At 46.4% G+C, this 16,363-nt stretch overlaps 1 protein-coding gene across 1 annotated transcript in view; it reads right to left on the bottom strand.

The window, feature by feature from the left end:
• Positions 1–16,363, bottom strand: part of CNNM4 (cyclin and CBS domain divalent metal cation transport mediator 4) — a 58,295-nt gene that overhangs the window by 21,759 nt on the left and 20,173 nt on the right. The window lies entirely within an intron of this gene.

Below are 16,363 nucleotides of genomic sequence, written 5' to 3'. Positions count from 1 at the left end.
ACAGGCAATTAGATGTCCTGGCAATTAAGGAGGGAGGAGACCCACTTTTCTCCCCTTCTGCGCTGTGGGTGGGAGGAGACCTCCCAGGCTAGGCAGGAATTCTTCTCAGCCACTGCTGATTGGAAAGGTGGTTTCTGAGACATGGAAGGGGAGCTGCAATTTCATGCAATTCTTCTCCTTCGATGTCAAACTGCTCACATGAGTAGGCCACGGGTGAGTGGGAATTTGGAAGAGATCGCTGGATGCTTAATGTCAGCTGTGCCAGCTCTTGGTTCCCATGCCAGCCCCATTTACACTATACAGTACATTTAAAGCAGGATCATACCACTTTAAACAGTCATGGCTTCCCCCAAAGAATCCTGGGAACTGTAGTCTGCTAAGGGAGCTGAAAATGGTGGGGAAGACCACTCTTCCCTACCTAGAGTCACAATCTCTGGAATTGATTTGTGAAGTCACTCTTGGAATTGCAGCTACCTTTTGGTAGCAACGTTTAAAAAGTTGGTTTTGCCTGTTTTTACTGGTAAGTTCATTGCTTTCTTTTATTTGCAAACTGCTTGAGGTTTGCTTGTTTTTTTGCAATCACACAGTATATAATTTTGTGAAATAAATAATTAAACAGTTAAATAACAGGAGGACAAAAAGCCACTGCCCATGATGGAAATCTGGGAATAAGAGTTCAAGGGCGCTGCCTGATGGACAGAAGAAAGGGAGCTCTTATTTCTTGACTTAATCCTGACCCGATGAATGAAGTCCTTGGAACCAGTTGCCTTTCCCTGTGCTGCGGTTCTTCCTGAGCACATTGTTGGAAACTGGCAGGTCATGCGCTAGCCACAAGATAGTGGAGATCAGCAGCAGGGCCTGGTGTTGTGAAGCAAAGATGCCTAGATGAGCCTGACTCTGGGGGACACTAAAGCTGGGAGCTTTCCTGCCCTTTGGAACTGTTAAGCTGTGAATTCTCCTCTTTCCAGATTGCAACAGGGACATACATCACTGTGCAGGGCTATGTGGGAAACGTTCTGGACTCAAGCCTTCCTCAGAGCATTTGGTCTGCTCTGCTACTGCACAGTTCCCCCAAATTTCCGATCGTCAAAGCACCCCTCCAAAATGTTAGGGTGATACAAGTGGAATCCACAACATATTCCATCCCATCCCCCCTCACCTCCCCCCCCAACAGAAATGCAGCATTATCTAGTCACTAAGTATCTTCAGTCTATGAGCTGTTGGGCTTTTGTGCGCATGTCCACCGGGTTACTCCCCCTCCCCAAAAGAATGGTTTTTAGGATTCTTGCATTTGGTTGGTGATGTTTTGACCACAAAGTCAGCCTTTACTAACCTGGTGCCCTGCAGATGTTCCTATCTGGCCCAGCCATCTTGCCATGGGAGCTGTAGTCAGCTAACATCTGGAGGTGCCACAATCGCCAAGCCTAAGGACTGAGCTCAAGTTTGGTATCTACTACCTGTATTTCATATGCTTAATTGGTCTTCTCCATTTACTCCTCTTGGTAGGCTAAACCATTTATGTTGTCATTTTAACAACTTGTGATGCTATTCATAGGCAAACTTGTTTTAATTAATGCAGGGGGGCAGAGGGCCATTTTGCCCACATTCGTTGATTCCAAACAAGAATGTGCAACACATTTCAAATACAAAAAAGCAAAGTTTAGACTAGAGGCACATTTTGATCCATTACTAAGTACTGCAAAGGACAAGAACGGCCCATCCTCAGAGCCACCATGACCAGCTTAGCGCTTGGCAGATGTGCTGGACTGCAGTTCCCACCAGTGCTGGCTGGGGCTGATGGGAGTTGTAGTCCAAAACATTTAGGGGTTGGCAAAGGCTGCCTCAAAGCCAGGAGGTCAGCCTCTAGTCCTGTTCAGGCATTTTTGCCTCATGTGCTCTCAGAATGCACTGAGGAAGGATGAGGCCACAGGCGCTTGCCCTGCCCCATCCTTGCTGGCTCCACCCCCAACATCGTCATGTGTTCATCTGAGTATGTTTACAAGCTCCACCTGAATGGGAATCCTGTGCAAACTGGGCTTCCTGATCACGTGGAGGGTTCTAAGCAAAATTAGCTGAATGCCCAAAAATGTCCCCCACACACCTTCCTGCTCAACATGCAAAGATGTGGGGCTGAAACTGACCAGAGCACATTGTCCTGCTGCTCCCCCGATGCATTAGAGGTGAACACTTCATGTGTCAAAAGTGCCTGCGTGTCGCAATCAAACCAGATGCAGCAATTAGCCAGAATTCCCTGATCCCAGGGGAGCTTGAACTAGCACAGGCATAGGCAAACTCGGCCCTCCAGATGTTTAGAGACTACAATTCCCATCATCCCTGACCACTGGTCCTGTTAGCTAGGGATGATGAGAGTTGTAGTCCCAAAACATCTGGAGTCTGCCTATGCCTGAACTAGCAAGAGGCAAGCCAGGGCTAGCAAATCATGCAGAGACGTGGCAGACATCTTCCTCTGGGCTTGGGTCCTTTGGGCTAGAGATGCCAGTGGATTTTGCTGAGAGAGAAATGAGTTTCAGGGGCTTGGAAACGCTCCCTTCAAAAGGAGGGGCCAGCACCAGAAGTCCCCCCTTCTTCTCCCACTTTGAGCAGGAGAAGACTTCTCAGGTAGAGAGCTGGCCCTGGGGAAATGGGAGTGGGGGGAGGAATCCCACTCCTGCATGGGACTCATTGGGTTAGAGGGTTTCCTGTGGGGTTGGCCTTTTGTCCCCGTGTCCCCATTCAAAGTAGCCCCCCAGCAAATAAATAGCCTGGCTCATTTCCTAGTCAATCTGATGAGAGGCAAGGGCAGGGTCCAGCTTCAATCTTTAATTCTAAGAGAAATACATAATTTCTCATGCTTCTGTATCACTGAAGTGCATAGCAAAGACAGAGTTAGGGCAATTGTCTTCTTCCTTGGAATAGTAATGCTGCTAATCCTCTATCTCTTTTATTGATGTTTCATCTTTTTGGTACAATTTCTTATAATATTTCCCAAATTCTTTATTTCTTTCCTTTATATCTACCAGCACCTTTTCCTCAGTTCTTATTTCATTTATTAATTACTCATTCCTTTGTTTTTTTAATTGCCGAGCCAATACTTTCCCAGGCTTATTTGCCCATTCAAAATTTTTATATTTCCAGAACTGCATTTGTTGCTCTACCTCTTGTTAGATAATCACATTGTATTCCACTCTCAATAATTTGATTTCTTGATCTAATTTTTCATTATTTTTACTTTCCGGCATCCCATACAGTTCTTACATTTATCCCTTTTTCCAAATTCTTTTCAAAATATTCTTTCATTAAATTTGTAGCTCCTTGGAGTATCTTTACATTTTTTAATAGAAATACATTTATTCTCCACCTCCTATTGCTTTTATTTTCTCTTCCCTTTAAATATAGTGAGACTGGATTATGATCTGTAATCGTTTTTGGAATAATTTCGGTTTTCTCTACCTCTATTGTCAACTCCTTACTTATCCAAACCCCATCTATTCTACTATGCGATTGGCTAGGTTGCGAGAAATAAGTAAATTCTTTTTCAATTGGATGTTTATGACGCCATATCATTATTGGAAATATCAAAAGAAGATGATAAACTATTGATTTGATAATAGGTTAAGAGAAGTCCTGAAATTAATAGGTTAAGAAGTTAGAGGATAAAAATAAAATAACATGATATAATAATTGAAGTAAGATGTAATGAAATCTTGATTAAAAAGAGAAGAGACGGTGGAAGAAGATTGGAAGAAATTCAAAGTTTATTTAAAGAAATATTGTAAAATTGAATAGTATGAGTAGCATGAGTAGAATTGGAAGTGGTTTAGACCTAAGCTGTAGGTTTAGAATTTATTGTTTTAGAGTTAAGGAAAGTTAAAGTAAATTGGTATAAGGAGGTATTAAGAGAAATTATGTTATAGAAATTAGATAAGGTGAGTCAAAGATATGATTTAGAAATTGCTAAAGATGAATGCTAATGAACCCAGATAGGGAGGACTTGAGGAAGCCACCCTAAAATGTGAAGGAAAGATGACAGTTGGAGAAGATATTCCTTTTCTTTTTTCATTTGTTTGTTTGTGTTTGTTTTGTATGTGTGCTTATTGTTATGTATAAGTTGTTGTTTTTTTGGTTTTTTGTATTTTATCATAAAATGAATAATTTTTTTGGAAAAAAATAAATAAAAAGCGCATAAGAAGTATATATAAAGGAAATAATATGCAATAGGTACAAATATTTATTATGGATTATATGGAGGAAATATTTATTATGGATTATATGATTGGAAGTCTAGCACAAGTGGTGGGTGGAGTGTGGTGGAGGGAGAAGAGGATGATTGGAATTTTGATTATAGTTTTGTATTTGTATTAGGTATGTAAGATGAAGTATGTAAGATGAAATGTGTGTGTATGTTAACTGTTTTTAATCTATTCTTTTTTCGAATAAAATTGAAAAAAATTTTTTTAAAAAAGGAATAGTAATGCTGCTAAACTCTACTGGCCAGAGCTTAATATGAAATCCTTCTTTGCTACGGAATGGAGCGTGGCCTTTTACCTTTCACCTCAGTTGCTAACTACTCTGGAAATACCCTGTTTCTCCTAAAATAAGACATATCCATAAAATAAGCCATAGCAGGATTTCTAAGCATTTGCGCAATATAAGCAAATAAGACATAGTGATAGGCACAGTTCTGGAGGGCCCCAAGGAAGAGGCAAGGCTGGACGTGTAATTAAAAAATAAGACATCCCCTGAAAATAAGCCACTATGGGTTTTTTTAAAGGAAAAATAAATATAAGACAGTGTCTTATTTTCGGAGAAACACAGTATCAGTGGGTCTCTGCACTCCCAACAGCAGCAGCATTATGATCATCATTTGTTTATTATTGACAAAATTAACAGACCACCCTTCATTACAAAGTAACCACAAGGCAATTTCCAAGTTATCTAAAGACGCAGTGCAGTGTCCTGTCACATTCAGTGGGGATGACTCCCAAGTATGTGAGGTTAGGCAGCAGGTAAAACCAAAGTAGCTTGGGTTTCTCCAAAGGCCTGAAAGAACACATTTTTGTAACCAGGTCTCGGAAGCTGAGTAATGTTGCCTCCACCTGCACCTGCAGAGGGAGAGCGTTCCACAGCCAGGGCACCACTACAGAGAAGGCCCTGTCTTCTGTCCCCTCTCCCTTGATCTCAGGGCCTTGGCTAGTCTGTCAAAAGGGAAAGGCACCTGTCAGGGGACCTCAGGACAGGGGGCCTCCGCCCATCCTTCACACCAGCACCTCAACCAGTGAGAGCAGCAGCAGCAGCAGCAGCGGGTCAGGTGGGGAAATTGAGGAAGTTAGCGGGATGGAGCAGTTAAGGCTCAGCGATGTAGGAGAGCCCTTGCATCGCCCTGACCAACAGGTGGAGGGGAGCAGGCAGCCGCTTCCATCGCCTGATTTAAGGCGCGTGCCGAAACACAAGGTTAGGGGGTGGCGTTTTGGGGTTCCCAAGTTCTTATGCTGGATGCGTAACAGGAGGTGTCCACTCCCGGATTGTGCGAGTGACTGAGAGGTCAGGTTCTTTGCCATCTTTGCACTGTAAATACTATGCACAATAAAACTTTTAAAGACAGAGCAGACTCGGACGTCGTTACTCAAGAGTAGCCGTTAGGGTGCTGCACCCTTACAGCACCCTAGGAACTACCTAGGTCCCAAGTATTTCAGGCCAAAACAAACACCTTGAATTGGGCCCAGGAACACAGAGACAATCAGTGCTGGACATGCAAAAGAGATGGTGGCTAACTTTGTGCAGAAACAGCTGCCAATAACCTGGCAGCAGAAAACCAGGTGCCACTTATTCACCGCCTCACCAATGAAAAAAAAATATTATTTGTTCCATTTTTAAGCCACCTTTTATCGATTAAGATCCCAGAGTGGTTTGCAATATATGCAAATAAAACAATAAAATGGAACACCAAATAAAACCATAATATGCACTAAACATAAATTTAAAATAAACAGTATACTTACAACTCGCATTGAACACATCACTTCCTTCCAGAGGTTCTGCCCTGATACATGACCTTCTGCTTGCAGGCATGAAATGTCCTAAAGCAGCTGTTTGCCCAAGGTGAGAAAAGAATTGCCTCCAAGTGACCAGGCACAGACTCCCCTCCCCAACACCTCCATGTGCTACTTATATCCCCTCGCTGCCCCGAGACCCCCACCAGGATTTCAGACAGAGGTCTCTCTCTCAGCCCTACCTGGAGGTGCTGAGGGTTGTACCCAAGACCTTCTGCATGCAAAGCAGACACTCCGCCACTGAGACATGGCCCCTCTGATCTTAATAGCTGAAATGAATCTTTGGGGAAAGGCAGTAATGAACACTTTAATTATGGCAATTATGGTCTGTGCATCAGAAAACGACGTCAACACACATTTTAGACACTGTATGAGGGAATACGTGAGATTAAACCACAGAGCCTAGAGCTTGCCGAACAGAAGGTCGGCAGTTCGAATCCCCGCAACAGGGTGAGCTCCTGTTGCTCGGTCCCAGCTCCTGCCAACCTAGCAGTTTGAAAGCACGTCAAAGTGCAAGTAGATAAATAGGTACCGCTCCGGCGGGAAGGTAAACGGTGTTTCCGTGCGTTGCTCTGGTTCGCCAGAAGCGGCTTTGTCATGCTGGCCACATGACTGGAAGCTGTACGCAGGCTCCCTCGGCCAGTAAAGCGAGATGAGCGCGTAACCCCAGAGTCGGTCACGACTGGACCTAATGGTCAGGGGTCCCTTTACCTTTATGAGGGAATACAGATAGTAAGTTCAGATATTAAGAAGTTCAGATAGTAAGAAGGCAGGAGAATGGACAGCACTCCATTCACCCTTGTGGGCTAGCCTCCGTTGCCTCTGTGGCATGGAGGGCCAGAGCCAAGGTCCTTATAGGTGGCTTCCCCTGAGGAACCAAACACACTCCCCCCCGCCCTTCCCACAGCACCTTGCTGGCCAAGTGGCACAAGGGACACACCAAGGAGGCAGCCATGGGATAGAGGAGTGCTGTCTGAGGGCCCAGAAGGGACAGTCTGGAGACAGAGGCTTCAAGGGCCTCCGTTTGCTCTCAGCTTCTGCTGGGGATATTTGCCTCCTCATCCTGGTCTGTGATCCTGCAACTCCTGACCTGCCTCGCTGCATGGGATTTGGCGTCAGAACTGAACACAACCATTCTGCTTTTGCTAGCTGTGGGGAGAGGTAATGTCGTTTTAAAAACAGTTTAAAACAACTTAAAATTACTGGACACAATTCATGGGCAAGCAATTTAAAATGATGTACAATGCAGGAACAGGTAACTCACCCTTGTTTTTAACCACTCACCAGAGGTGACTAGGAGTTCCACCCAGGAAAGTGAGAGGTTGCTCAGCCCCTCCTCCCATAGCCCTCATCAAATCATAGAGTTGGAAGGGACCAAGGGTCATCTAGTCCAACCCCCTGCAGTGCAGGAATCTCAGCTAAACATCTATGTCAGGTGGCCATCCAACCTCTGATTAAAAACCTCCAAGGAAGGAGAGTCCTCCACCTCCCGAGGGAGACACTTCCACAGTCAAACAGCTCTTACTGTCAGGAAGTTCTTCCTGATGTTTAGTTGGAATCTCCTTTCTTGTCACTTGAAGCCGTTTTTTTTAAATGGCAGGCACTGGACAGGAAGTGGGGGAAGCCCTCACTTCCCCACCCAGCAGAGAAACCAAGCAGGCTGCCAACGGAGGCATGGGCACTCTGCCATCTCCTGGCTGCTCACTGCATTTCCATACTGGGTGTGCTCCCGCCTTTGTTTCCAGCACAGAAAACTCAGCGGGTTAGTGGTGGGGAGAAGGCACAGCCCTTCCTCTGTTGCCCATCAGCTGCGCGGCAGGCACATCTGCTGCGCATCTAGTGTAGAAACATGGCGGGTGAAAGGCAGGGAGCGATCTATGCTTCCAGGCTGCTTTTGTGTCAGAGCCCCAGGACAGGCCTTGGGCTCCTGTGCAGCCAGCACAGAGACACAGAGAGCTGGTGGCAAAACAACAGAGCAATCTGTGTCTCTGCTACCAGTCTCCTGCACTTCTCTGCTGAACATGCAGGAGTGAGGCAGTTTTGTGTGCTCAAACGAGAGGGGAAAGGAGGCGTGAAGTGTGGCGTGGTTTGCCCCTTCTCCAGCAGCTGCCCTCAGGGAAAAGCCAGTGGAAAATGTGGTACCTTGGCTGCGCACTGCAGGGCCCAACCAGACACATGTCACACCATGCCGGAAGGAAGCTCAGCAACTGCCTATCAGCTTCCAGGCCAAGTTGGAGGCTTTGGCTCTGAGCTACAAAGCCCTAAACAGCTTGGAATCAAGTTATCTGAAAGATCGCCGCTTCTCATACTACCCCATTCAGTCACTGCAAATGGCTGAGGAGCCCCCCCCCCAACTGTACAGTGGTACCTCGGTTTATGAACACAATTGGTTCCGGAAGTCTGTTCATAAACTGAAGCGTTCATAAAATGAAGCGAACTTTCCCATTGAAAGTAATGGAAAGTGGATTAATCCGTTCCAGACGGGTCCGCAGAGTACTCAGCCTGAAGCGTACTTAACCCGAAGCATGGGTGTAATTGGTTCCGGAACTCTGTTCATAAACTGAAGTGAACTTTCCCATTGAAAGTAATGGAAAGTGAATGAATCCGTTCCAGATGGGTCCGCGGCGTTCGTAAACCGAAAATTTGTAAACCGAGGTGTTCATAAACCGAGGTTCCACTGTACACCATTGTGGAGAATTGTGTTTGGTGGGCAAGAGGGCCTTTTCTGTGGTGGCTCTGTCTTTGTGGAATCACTTCCCAATGGAACGCAAACGGGCGGCAAAACTATTGGTGTTATGGTGCTTTCACACCAATGTTCCCAGGTCCTTGCAATCTTTAGTTCCAGAAATGGCATTATGTTAATTTGCCTGGTTGTTGCATTTCATTTTTTGAAGTTTTTACATCTTTTGATTTTTAATATTTTTATTTGCTTAATAGACTGTGGCGTTCTTGCTGATCTGCCTTGAAATGCCATATGACAGGCAAACTACAAGCAGCTAACTAAACTAACATTTTAGTTAGAGAGGCATTTTATACACCATCTCCTCACAAGCGTGGATTCTCACCACCCTTGGGGGGAATGAAGTGGCCATTACACATGAATAAAGTCACATCTCCAACGCTGACTCTGAACTTTGTCCTGTTAGCAGCAGTGTAGGAATTTTGCAAGTGGACAGCAATAAGAGGCAGTCCAGGCCTCCAGGGACCCATCCCACAGAGCAGGGGAAGCAAATGCACAGCCCCCTCCCTCCCTCCCAACCTCTCCTCTCTGCCTGATAAACCCAGGATTATGGGTTTAGGAGACTAGGAAATCCACAAGCAAACAGCTGGTGGGTGGCAAACTCCTTGGGGCATGGAGAAAGAAAGAGAGAGGGGTGTTGCTAAGAGACTGCAGCCTGGGCAAGGCTGGGGATCACAGCAGAGACCACCACCGCCACTGCTTTTTCCTTGTCCCTAAAGAAGATGGCATAGGAACACAGGAGACGAGCACAAGAACCTGCCTTCTACCAAGTCACAGCACTGCTCTGCCAGCTCAGGGCCTGTCGGCAGCAGCCTTCCTCACCCAGTTGGACTACAAACCCCTACAGGCTGTGCTGGCCTGGGCTGATGAGAGTTGTAGTCCAAGCCACCTGGAGGACACCAGACTGGACAAGGGCCAGCAGTGCCTCTCCAGGGTTTTGGACAGGAGCCTCTTCCAGGCCTACATGGAGACGCCAAGGACTGGACTGGTGCAAGGTGCACCCAAAGCGTGTGCTCTACCCACTGAGCTGCCTACCACCCTTCCCTTATGGCAGGGGCACTGCCAGACTCAGTATAAGGCAACCGGAGCCTGGCTTAATCGTACGTAAATGTAGTCTGCCTTAATCTTTGTCTGCATGCTTAGTTAATATGTTGCTGCCCCTTTAAGCAAAACCCAAGCCGCTCTCTCTGAAAAGAGAGGGAAGCCTGGACTAGGATCCTGCCTTTACTGAAGCAGACCATGGGTCCATCTGTGCTGACTGGCAGTGGCTCTCCAGGGTTTCACACAAGGGTCTCTCCCAGCCCCACCTGGAGATGCTGAGGATTGAACCTGGGGGCCTTCTGCACGCAGGGCAGATGCTCTAACGCTGAGCTATGCGCCCCCTCCCCAGGACGGTCAAGTTTTAGGCCTCTGTTAAATGGCACAAACATCTCAGCAAGAAAGTTAATTTGTTCACCTCTTCCTGCTTAGAGCCCAGGCTGCAAAGGGGTGTTTTTGAAAAGGACCCAGGTGAGCAATGGACAGGATGAGGGAAGACTTGTACGTACTTGGAACAAAGGCTTAGGACAGGACTCACTGAGAGCTTCTGCTTCACAATCTGGTTTATTGCGTTGTACAATGTCTTCATGTTTAATAATATGATAATGCTCATTTCCTTACCCACTACATTAATTTTCAATAGTTGCTGGAACTCTCCCTTTCTCTGTGCTTCTGTGGGACCAGGGACATAGCGCTGTTTGCCAGCGCCTGGGGCAGGTGCGTGCGGACGCGTTCTAGGCGTGGGTGGAGCGTGCTCATCACCCACCCACCCTTTGCCGCTGGCACCACTGGGCGGGGTGGGCGTGCTCATCACCCTCCACACTCCCCCAGCCCTTGCTCCCGAGACAGACAGGGCATGGCGGGGATCTCTGTGGAGGGGGCTGGTTCACACACACACACACACACACCCCAGATTGTGTGCCACAGCCCCCCTGCCCATGCTATGCCGCTTCATAGGACGGAAATTTGTTTCTTTCTTAAGAAGACCAACTGCCATATCTTTTTTGCAGATTTTATTTTGGATCTCCAAAAGAATGGTCATCAATGGCAAGGACAGGATATGTCCCACAGAGTCCACAGAGCGACTCTGAAGACCTACAGTATTTTGATCCCTGTGAACCAATTTTGCCTTCAGGCCCTAGCATCAGTGGTGATGGGCCCGTGGTGTAAGGTTACCAGATTGTTTTCAATGAATCTGGGGGCACTTTAATTAATTAATTACAACACGTTTGGGATGTTGATGCTGCAGTGAGGCTTCTATCTCCTTTCTCCATGAGCCTGGGCAGTCCCTGAGTTGTTGGTTCTTTGGAGGTGGTGGGGAAGCAGTGCACGGTGGGTCAGGCATGGAAGGCAGAGAAGGAGGGCCGAGAGTGGTGGCGGCAGCGAGGCTCGGGCAACATGATGCCTCCCTTCCCAACGGAGCAGCCCCAATCCCATTCCTACCTGTGTGCAAGCAGGAGGGGGCGGGGATCCTTCAGCTGGGAAGGGAGGCTTCTTGTTGCCTAGCCTAACGGAGAGATCCAGCATGCACGCAAGCTCTGATAGGCAGCGTGAAGCATCCCTTCACAGCTTAGTTGCTGGGCTCAGGGAAGGTGGAGGCAGCCCGGAAGTTGCACCTTAGAGCCCCTGCACCACCATCATATGCAGACTTCCAAGCAGCTCCTGAAGCCAGCCAGAGCCAACTGCTCCCGGTTGCTGAGACTGCCGCCGCCGCCATTAGATGAAATCTGGGGACATTCCAGGGATGGAATTGGTCCGGGGACTTATTCGCAAATCCGGGGACTGTCCCCGGAAAACGGGGACATCTGGCAACCCTACCGTGATAGGACTGGAAACTGAGAAGCCCTGGGTTCTTTGTCCAGATCTTCTAGTCACTTCTTTTGGTGCTGTGCTGCTGCACGAATCAGCCGATCTATGGGATAGCGTGGGGGCAAAAGACACAGCTTTTTGGTGCCCCGATGCCTCCTGGATCACCTTGCTCGTGCAGCACCAAAAGATGCACATCTTTAATCCATGCTTTTCAGGAATAAATAAATAAATAAGTGTTGTTGAATAATAATAATAAAAATGGGACTAGACATTTTGTTTTGGTGCCCACGCTATTCGTCATGTGGCGAATAGCTTTTCTATCCCTGTTTCTGGCTCTGATCCTGAATCATATCAATGGGAAGAAGGGGGCAAGAGAGTATAACTGGACCATCTGTAGATCTGTGTAGCCTTTCAGAACTACAGAAAGAAATGGCCCAACAAATACTGGGAGAAGAATTGGGGCATTTTCCATAGCTGATGGAAACTTGGGGCAAATCCCAGCATTACAGATGGGTATCAATCTATAAAACCAACAGCCAGTTCAGAAGACCTACATTTCCACCCCTCCTCCATTATATGAAGTAAAAAAACACCTATATTAAACATTGAAAGGAAAGGGTAACAAACTAACCCCTTCCCCATTTGGCCCAGCCTGAAAGCAGAGTTCAGATCTAAATAATAAGAGTAAAATCCATATAAGCAGGTGCAGAAAGTCCAAAAGTTGCTGATGTCAGTATAAAGGAAGATGCTAATGCAACTGTGTATTATGCAACGCAGCAGGCACAATTTGTCCTGCAGAGTCTTTGTTTCTGTGCTGGATGAATGGGCATGAATGGCCATCAGTTCTCCATAAAAGTCTCCCTCTATTTCTGCCCTCTAAGTACACAAAGTTTTTGTGTCTGTTTTTTCAGGAAGTGCTACGTCCCAAATGACATCATACCATTTTTGTACACTTAAACCCTTTGTTGTTTTTGTTTAGTCATGTCCGACTCTTCGTGACCCCATGGACCAGAGCACACCAGGCATTCCTGAAGAAGTAAACCCTTTACTTCTTTCCAATTTCTAGCTATCAGTATTCTTGCTGCCATTAATAAGTCACCAATTAAATGTTTATATAATAACCCTCGGTTGTTTCCACTGAATATACCCAACAATACTATTTGGGGAGGTTTTCTTTCTTTCTTTTTTAACAGGTTTTCCCAGTATTTTTTATTATTTCTACAAAGATCTCATCCTAGATGTCCCACAACAGTGATGCTTATGATACTTTCACATATGATGCTTTTAAAATATAGAATCATAGAGTTGGAAGGGACCACAAGAGTCACCTAGTCCCAACATGGAGCTCAAACTTGTGACCCTGGATAAAGAGTCTCATGCTCTCCCAACTGAGCTATCCCAGACATGTATCAAGCCTCTTTATCCTTTTAAAGTAGTGGTTTTTAACTTGGTCTGATCAACACCAAAGTGTATTGATGGCCCAGAACAATCTCCTGACATAGAGCTGTGGTGGAGACCCCCAAATAGGTCATTGCCTTTGATTCTACCTGTTGATAGATGCCCTCAGCGAAGGGCTTGGTGCCCTTCTCTACCAATGCCATGAAGCCAGCTGAGTTACTGGCTATGGGTCAAGGCACTTGGCACCAGGACAGAAAAAGTATCACAAGCACTCAGGAAAACTGGAGTCCTGGCCTTGCAGTGGGCAGTCGCAGAGAGGCTCCAGAAGGATCCATATTCCTTATGAGATTGCCTTGTCCCACATGTGCCCACTTGGCTGCTTCGATTGGAGGAGGTGGCACTGCTACAGGTGCCACACAATGCCCGTTCTGCATTTGAAGGTGCTCAATTGCTTCATGTGGCAGGAGGACCTGAACTTTGGGACTCCCTGCTTATTATGACCCAGCAGGAGACTTCCCTGTGCACCTGCTGAAACATTCTTGGTCACACAAGCCTACTCAGGTGCTTAAAAAAATGAGGTGATTTTAATCTGTCTTAGTATTTTAATTTTTGTATGTTTTAAAGTATGGTTGTGATTTTTTTCTCCATTATATTGTTTTATCTTTTTGTAAACTGCTTTGAGGTTTTTTTACAATCAAGCGGTGAATTAATTTTATGAAATGAATGAATGAATGAATGAATATTACAGTCTACAGATGAGTTTTCCAGACTTTTCATGTTGATGACACACTTTTTAGACATGCATCATTTTGTGACACAGTAATTCAGTTTTACTACCAAACCAGAGGTTAAACTAACCCCTTTCCAGTCCCGGGAGCAGTGTGGGAAGCACTTGTGCAAGACACCTACACACTGCAGCCAACACACTAACGGGTCACAACACACAGTTTGGAAAGCTCTGGCTACAGTGATAACTCCGCCTTAGAATATGGCTTTACCTCCACCAGGCATAACGCCACCATTCAGTGGCAGGCAGCAACAATGGCTGGTTTCAGTTTCAGCATCAAGCATCACCCTGGGGAGTCCAAGGTGGAAGCTGATGTCCCTTGACTTTGGCTAGTGAATCTAAGAGATAACAACTGATGCTGCCCTTCCAATTTTACATCCTGCAGATAGACAGAAAGAAGACACTGTGTCTTGGGTGGCAGCTGTTACCTGCCAAAGACAGGATACTGTTTTTCCTAACATCTAAAGCTGTGGGATACAAATGTTTGTATGGATTTTGTTTTTCTGTTAATTATGCTGCTTTAAACGTATATTGTATATTTGACCTTCATATATAACCTTTTGACATTTTGCAATGCTTTACAGTATTTGATGTTTTAATTTAGATTGTAAACTGTTTATCATAATTTTTTTATAAAATGATATAAAGCTGTATAGAAATGATTTAAATAAATTAAGTCATTTTTGCCCACACAACACACGTGCAAAGTTCTTCTAATGAACCTTAGGCAAGGCACTGAGCTTTTGTTATCTGGGAGGCAGGAAACACACAAAGCCTTGAGAAACACATCCAAAGGACTCAGCTCAGCCCGCATCCTTGCTTTATCAAACTACCACAAGATATGGTGATGGTCACAAATTTAGGGCGCTTTTTAAAAAAAAGAGAGAGAGAGAGAGAGAGAGAAGGACAAAATCACGGAGAAAAGTTCCAGCAGTGGTTATATCTGCCACGGCAGGCTAAGTAAAACATCAAGGCTAAAAGGTATCTCCAAATGCCCACAGGCACTACCACACTTTGTGGCTGTGAAAACATGTTAATTGTATGTCATGTGGGGGGGGGGAATACCAAATTGTGTGCAGCATGATGCTACGCACGTTTACTCTGAAGTAATTCCATTGAATTCAACAGGATTCACTCCCTACAAAAGTCTGCATAGGACTGGAGTCAGATGGTTCACATTTGATGTTTTCACCATGCATGACGTGGGGTGCACAGCCAGGCCCTTTAAGCAGCCACTATACTAGCCTCTCCCAAACTGTTTTTGGACGACAATTCCCATCATCCCTGACCACTGGTCCTGCTAGCTAGGGAGGACGGGAGTTGTAGTCTAACAACTGCTCGAGACCCACTCTCAAGAGCTTTGAAGAATGCGCTGAATTCTGGGCTGAAAAGAGCATATGCTGTGGTTACAGCACTCCTATTCCTTGCCTTGCTGGAAGGGATCTGCTTTGCATTCACTCACCCCCAGGCTCAATTTATGCCATCCTCAATTAAAACGTGAGCAGAAAGACCTCTGCCCAGGACCCCACAGAGTTACTGTCAGCCAGATTAGGCAATACTGGGCTGGACAGTCTGGCTCGGCAGAAGGCAGCTTCCCAAGTCTTAGCTCTGCAACACACACAAAAGTCCCTTGCTGGGAGGTTTCAGTCTGCTAGCAGTGCCAGACTGCTGTGTGCTCTGTCACCGGGTTCCCAGACAGCCATAATTGAAGAGGATTAAGTCACACTAACTCCAGTTCCAAAAATAGACAATGGTGACCTCGCACAGCAAGAAGGCTCCTGGGGCCAGCAGTGACTCCGCACAATGCTATCATCAAAGAACCTGGGAAGAGATCGGGGGATTGCTCCCCACAGTCCAAAATACTGTAGGCAGGTGGAATTGCAGGAGACCCCTAGTCCACCCCTTGGGTTTCTGCCTCAAGCACCATCGCTTTTAAGCTCTTTTACTGCATGCCAGATCCAGAGGCTCCGGGGTGCTCCTGCGAGATCCTGCAGGAACTTAGGTGGTGTGGGGGGAACCAGTAGCATAGTGGGGGGGAATGGCCCCAGGTGCAAAATTTTTAGGGGGCGCAACCAGGCACCCACCCACAGGCAGGAATTCCAGCCCCGCCCTGGCAAAGGTGGCAGAGCAGCCCATTGGGGGCTGCCCCTGCCAAGCAAGGCACGTCCTGGCAGGACCCACCCCCAGATGCCTGTCCGTCTCTGCCTGCCTGTTGCCACCAGGGATCTCCCTGTACTAAAAAGAGAGGGTGAAAAGGACACCAGAAGCCAGAAAGTGAAGCAGTTGATGATGTGAATGTACTGTATACAGACAGACAGAAATGCAGGCTTACTCAGGATGAATCCACTCAGCCTCGTGGCACAGTGTTTCTATATGCCAGGCATTACAGCCTTTGAGCATTTGAGCCTGGAGGCTACGTTCATTACCATTTAAATGATCATAATCATTAGCTTTTCTATCTCGCCTTTCCTTCAAGGAGCTTGAAGTGGTGTACATTACTCCCCGCCCCCTCCATATAATATTCACAACAACCCTGTGAGC

Source organism: Zootoca vivipara, chromosome 6, assembly GCF_965207765.1.
Source record: "Zootoca vivipara chromosome 6, rZooViv2.hap1.1, whole genome shotgun sequence".
Lineage (NCBI taxonomy): Eukaryota > Metazoa > Chordata > Lepidosauria > Squamata > Lacertidae > Zootoca > Zootoca vivipara.
The sequence above is the reverse complement of the archived record's forward strand: the minus strand, read 5'-3'. Positions and strand labels throughout refer to the sequence as shown.